The sequence below is a fragment of the Cervus canadensis genome, chromosome 4, assembly GCF_019320065.1.
Source record: "Cervus canadensis isolate Bull #8, Minnesota chromosome 4, ASM1932006v1, whole genome shotgun sequence".
NCBI classification, from domain to species: domain Eukaryota; kingdom Metazoa; phylum Chordata; class Mammalia; order Artiodactyla; family Cervidae; genus Cervus; species Cervus canadensis.
Genome location: NC_057389.1, coordinates 13,552,676 through 13,559,020, shown reverse-complemented (window position 1 = coordinate 13,559,020; position 6,345 = coordinate 13,552,676). Strand labels below are relative to the sequence as shown.

General features: G+C 37.9%; 1 non-coding gene across 1 annotated transcript; it reads right to left on the bottom strand.

The window, feature by feature from the left end:
* Positions 1–432: 432 nt before the first annotated feature.
* On the bottom strand, positions 433–573 carry LOC122441178. The gene has a single exon (XR_006269299.1). It is a non-coding gene; the product is annotated as a U4 spliceosomal RNA (small nuclear RNA).
* Between the last annotated feature and the right edge of the window lie 5,772 nt (positions 574–6,345).

Sequence of the window (6,345 nt, the reverse complement as noted above, 5' to 3'; positions counted from 1 at the left end):
ATATTGGATTCTTAAATGTCCACAATTTATATCATATACTGAAAAACAAAGATTAAAAATCTAGAGTAGAGGTAAGACTCTTAAAAATACTATATTAAAAACAAAAACCAAAACACAAAAATATTTTAGAAATATATATGAAGTTTGGTTTAAAAATAGGGCTTCTGTCTCTTTTTTTTTGTAAGGTTATAGTGTAATGAAAATGAAAATTAAGGAGTAGTAGAGGAGTACTAGAGGACTTTAAAAGGAAATAAGAGAAAAAGAACAATAGAAAATAGAAGAGAAAAAGAAAAAAAAAACAAGAAAAAAAAATTTTTCCTAATTAAAAAAATCATAAAAATCTATGAAAGTGAAAGTTAAGGAGTAATGGGGGAGTAATAAGGAATTTTAAAAGAAAATAAAAGAGAAAAAATAAAAAAGAAAAAAAAAAGTTTTTTTCTTACTTTAAAAAAAAAAAAAAGTAAAAAATGCCAACCCTATCTCAAGTCGTCACGGCGGGGTATTGGTTTCAATTAGCAATAATCGCGCCTCGGATAAACCTCATTGGCTACGATACTGCCACTGCGCAAAGCTAGTACATTCATTCTCATTGTTACCTAGTGCTCCATTTTTGTGTATGCAGCCATTTATTTACTTTTTTCTACTTTGATGGACATTTGAGTTAGCCTCAGTTTTTGGCTATTGCAAATAGTGCAGTCATGAATATTATTTTTTGAATGTTTTGGTGGAACACATGTAAGCATTTTGTTGGCCATGTATCCAGGAATGAAATTGCTGGACCATGGGATATGTGTGTATTCAATTTAGCATATGCACTATTCATTTTCCAAAGTATCTTTTTTACCTATCTATATTCATTGTCTAGTTGCTCCACATTCTTACCCGTCTAGATACTTTAAAAATGTCAATACCTTTGGGGGTGGGGAAAGATGAAAAATATGTCAATACTTAAGGTCTACCTGGGATTCCACCCAGAGCAGTTTAATCAGAGTTCCTGGGGGTCAGACCCAAGAGCTTGTATCTTTAAAAATCTCCCCAGATGGCACTAATGTGTAGCAGAGAAGAGAACTGAAAGTCATCAGTATTCAGATGAGGTGACTGGGATGTGAGGGGATGAAATGCTTTGCCCAAGTCTCTGCAGGTGAGAGGGGAGCCAGGCTGAGACACCATGTCTGCTGAACCCCGAGCTGGACTGTGTCTTCCCAACCAGTCTCCTTTGAAGGTACTTCCTCACTACTCCAACCTCATACTGTGGAAATGAACTTTGATTTAACCTACATATTTGGAACACTTTTTTGTTTACAAAGCAGTTTTTCAGGTTTTGTAAGATAGGTAGAGCAGGTATGTAGGGCCAGCTATAAAATCTGTGGAATCTCGTGCAAAATGAAAATGAGGGGTGGGTGGGGTAGAAGGGGGCTCAAGGAGGGGAGGTTATATATACTTATGCCTGATTCACATTGCTGTGTGGCAGAAACCAACAGCATTGTAAAGCGATTACCCTCCAATTAAAAAAAGAAATTTCAAGTCTCCTTATTTCGAAACAATTAAGTATTTTAAGACCATGATAACAGAGCATTAAGCCAAGCATGGGGTGTCTCTAAAAGTGGAGCCCTGTGTGATTGTATGCCCATTAGGCTGGCCTGCCCCTGCCGGTGTTATGAATGTTATTTCAAATTAGAGGTGAATAAGTAATTCTCAGCAACTTGGTAGGGGTCAGGTTAAAAGTAGAGACTGGTCTCATAATGCCTGGTTTGCCTTTCTGGCCTAGAAGGTAGGCATGTCTTTTCTTCCCCCAAGATTTTCTAAGATAAAATGAATAAAAATGATATAGACTACCTGCAAAAAGCTTACTGAGAGAGCACATTAAAAAAAAAATGTAATGAGGCTCATCTTTCAAAATAAGTAAAGTGAAAGTGAAAGTCACTCAGCTGTGTCTGACTCTTTGCAACCCCATGGATCATACAGTCCATGGAATTCTCCAGGTCAGAATACTGGAGCAAGTGGCTGTTCCCTTCTCCAGGGGATCTTTCCAACCCAGGGATCGAACCCAAGTCTCCCACATTGCAAGTGGATTCTTTACCAGCTGAGCTACCGAGGAAGCCCTTTTTCAAAATGAGTGAAGAATGTTCATTTTGAGAGAATGAAGCCCAGTTAACTGCTATTAAAACTGCTATCTGGTCTCCTTACCTTCACTCTCTTTTTGGACATCTCTGCTCTATTTTCTGAGACATGTGGCTAATAAACTCTGTCTAGATCTGTGGATCCTTCCAATAGATACCTTCATAAGTCTTGTGTAAGGAGTGGTAGAAGAAATAGATGGAAATGTCAAGTCCTTTGATTGGGGTAAAAGCTTATAACAACACATGTAAATATGACGGAACTATGAAGTGAGCATGGAGTTGGAAAACAAAAGAAGTAATTCTCAATTCTCTGTTATAGAACAAAGCAAGGATAATAAAAACTTACCACTACCATCTCCAATTAATCTTTCCTCCCATTCCCTACAATTTTCCCTAATTATTCTTATAGACTATTTTACAGCTAACTTCAAAAACTTGAGATAAGTCACAATCCATGAGATATATTATCAAATATCTAATAATGTGGGTATATTTCTGTTCAATTCTGGTGCTTATGAAGTTTCTCTTTTTAGTTGTTTAGGGATATTTGTGGAATGGCAAGGAATAATACATAACTCCTTTTTTTCTTAAAGTGGTTTAGTTTTTTACAAATGACTTCAGCTGAATTAGTCTGTCTCCGGAAGACATGCAAGACTTCCTTACCTGTGCTCCTCTAGCACGCTTAGACTCTTGTGCTCCTCCCTTTCCATAAGAGTGAGGATTCAGGAGTCAGAACTCGGAACTCAAACTCAAACCACCATGTAGTTGTGTTAAACTGTCTATGGCCTTTTAAAAATCACTTATCCTCCGTTACCTTCCTCATCATCAAAAGCAAATATTATAGTCTGAATTGTGCCCACCTCTCTCCCAAGTTTCTGTGTTGAGATCCTAGGCCCCTAGCAGCTCAGAATGTAACTAGAGTAGTCTTCCCTTATATAATAGCACTTTTATTTTCTGAGGTTTCAGTTACTCAAATTCAACTGGGATCTGAAAATATTCAAAGGAAAGTTCCAGAAATAAATAATTCATGAGTTTAAAATTGTGTGAAGTTTTGAGTAGCCTGATGACATCTTGCTTGGTCTTGCTCTGTTCCCCCGAGACATCAGTCATCTCTTTGTCCAGCATATCCTGCCTGTTAGACACTTAGCTGTTATCTTAGTTATCAGATGAGCATTGTGGTATCACAGTGCTTGTGCTCAAAAAACCCTTATTTTGCTTAATGATGACCCCAATGCACGAGATTAGTGATGCTGGCAATTTGGATATGCCAAAGGGAAACCACAAAGTGCTTCCTTAAGGGAAAAAGTGAAAGTATTCAGTTTAAGGAAAAAAATTTTTTTTTTTTTTTTTGCTGTGGTTGCTAAGATCTATGGTAAGAATGATTCTTCTGTGAAATTGTGAAGAAGGAAGAAGAAATTCATGCTAGTTTTGCTGTCACACCTTAAGATGCAAGAGTTATGGACACTTAAAAGTGCTTAGTTAAGATAGAACATGAATTAAAGTATAAATTTGTGCAATAAGATATTTTGAGAGAGAAAAAGACCACATTCACGTAGCTTTAATTACAGTATGTTGTTATAATTTTTCTATTTTGTTATTAGTTGTTGTTAATCTCTTACTGTGCCTAATTTGTAAATTAAAATTTATCATAGCTATGTATGTATAGGAAAACACGCAACATACAATGTATAGCATTCAGGACTATCTGTGGTTTCAGGCATCAACTGAGAGTCTTAGAACGTTTCACCTGCAGATAAGGGAGGACTATTGTATATTTGGAAATATGGCCTTTAAAGCGATAATTCAGGTTCAGTGAAGGCATTAGGATGGGTTCTAAGGAGGAGATTAGGAAATAGGGACCCAGAAAGACCCTGTGGAGACTGAAAGAGCAGACAGACATCTACTAACCAGGGAAGATCGACTCAGATGAAATCACCCTACTGACACCTTGATATTTGACTTCTAGTCTCCAGCAATGTGAAGATATAATTTATGTTGTTTTAGCCACGTGGTCTATGGTACTTTGTTATGGCAGCCCTAGCAAAGTAATACCGGGGATAATTAGTGCTGACTTCAAAGATTGTTTTGTGGAATAAATTATATTGGGCTGTTGATTAACTGTGAAGTGTAATGTGTGTGTTAGTTACTGTGTACGTGCATACTAAGTTGCTTCAGGCATGTCAGACTCATTGGGAGCCTATGGACTGTAGCCTGCCAGGCTCCTCTGTCCATGGGATTTTCTAGGCATGAATACTGGAGTGGGCTGACATGCCCTTCTCCAGAGGATCTTCCAAACCCAGGGATCGAACCCGCATCTCTTGTGTCTTTTGCATTGACAGGCAGGTTCTTTACCACTAGCAACACCTGGGAAGCCCTGTGAGTTACTGCTGTGGCCACTAAAACTTGCTTTTCCATCTGTAGCACATGGTCTGTCTCCCGGTCTCATCTCACCCTTCAACTTTGCCCTTAAGGAACAGCGTGAATCCCAAAGGAACAGCATGAATTCCAAAGCCAGGTGATTTAAATCAAAGTAATGTAGTTATTTTTCCCATTGTGTTTTTGTGTTCATTTATTGATTTACTAACTTGTACTTTAAATAAGAAGCCTGAAATGTCCTTTTCCTTGTTGAGAAGTCAAATCCAATGTATTAATAAATTCCTAGATGTAACTGTATTCCTAGGTCTGGTGAGCAGTCTCTGAACCGCATCTGTTCTTACCTACTCCCCGCTTTTCATCCATACTAAGACAGAAATATGAGAAAGAGGACAGATTGATGTTTTCAGGGGTAATCCTCTGATAGCCTTTTTCTCTTTTGCAGAAGGACCATTTTTCTTGCTAGCTATCTTTAATAAAAGTCCTCATTTCATTCAATAGACTGTGTTAATATTACCCTGAGAATAGTTAGTATTTATATAGCAGTTTCCCTAGAAGCTCAAAGCACTATATAAATATTGTCTCATTAAAAACTCATCTATCCCCATGAATTAGGTTAGTAGCTGCTGCAATTTCCCTGATGTGCAGTTGGAGAAACAGAGGGTGAATGACTTTTACAAATTCAGAAAAGCTGGAAAGGAACTGCAGAAAAACAGCACCTTCTCAGATTTGGTGATAACACCTCCTCCAGACAGCTCCCCAGATTTTTACAAACTGCAAGGCATTCAGCACAAAGCCACAGTCTATCTATGCTTTGATGAGTAATTATAACATTGTAAACGTCAGGATCCTTGCTTTTCTTGGGTGACTGAGACCAGTGTCTTAGCTGGTGAGGGTTAAAAAGCACTTTAACTAGTAGGACTTGACTGTTCTGGCTTTTATTTTTCTTTTTCTCTTTTGTTGGTTGGTGAGCTTGCCATGGGTCACTGCTGGTTTATTCCAATCATTTTGGATATTCTCTCTGATTTTTTTCAGCAGTCTTTTCATAGCAGTAACTAAAATAAGGTCCTACCACATCCTTTCAATTTACCAAAGGTTTTGTTCTGGTCTAGTCAGCAAATCTCCTACTTCAAGGGTATAATTCTATATCTATTTTTCATTCTTTTAATGTGTTCATCTTCCTTTGTCTTTATTTCCACCTCTGCAAATCCAAATGCATGGGTTAGTTACATGGCTGCAGAAACTAATAATAAGCTTATCAAGTTCATTGCTAATACATATTACTTAATAAAATCTACATAATTAACAACACAAATACTAGTATGGCTGTAACATAAAGCAACTGAAGACAGAGACCAACCATGAAGGGACTGCTAGCATTAAGGATGCTTCTTCCCCAGAAAGGAACTGGTTAATGGAAATAGTAGTAGAAACGGTATGCAAAAATAGTCCAAGTCTGAGAAGGAAGCCAGAGGGGAACCAAGGCACTGCAGGTGGATTTCCTGCTTCTGGGTCAGGGCTGAATTGAAATTGTGACTGCAAGACTGACAGGTCTTTATTATAATATTCATCTCCCTCTAAAACCTGGTGAACAGCTTCCCTACTGACTCAGATAATGCCTATTGCTGAACATCTGCAGCTAGAGAAAGGACTATTACTTTTGGCTGCAAGCCTTCTGACAGAGGACACTTCACTGGAAGTGAAGCAGCAGCCTTCACCTGCAGTGAGATGGGGATATGCCATGGGTTTTTAATTCAGCATTTTCATAGCACAGTGTTCAAGCATACCTTGCTTAATTGCTTCTTGAAAGGTTTTGAGATTTGTCCCATGAAAGACAGTATGTCTGAGGTTT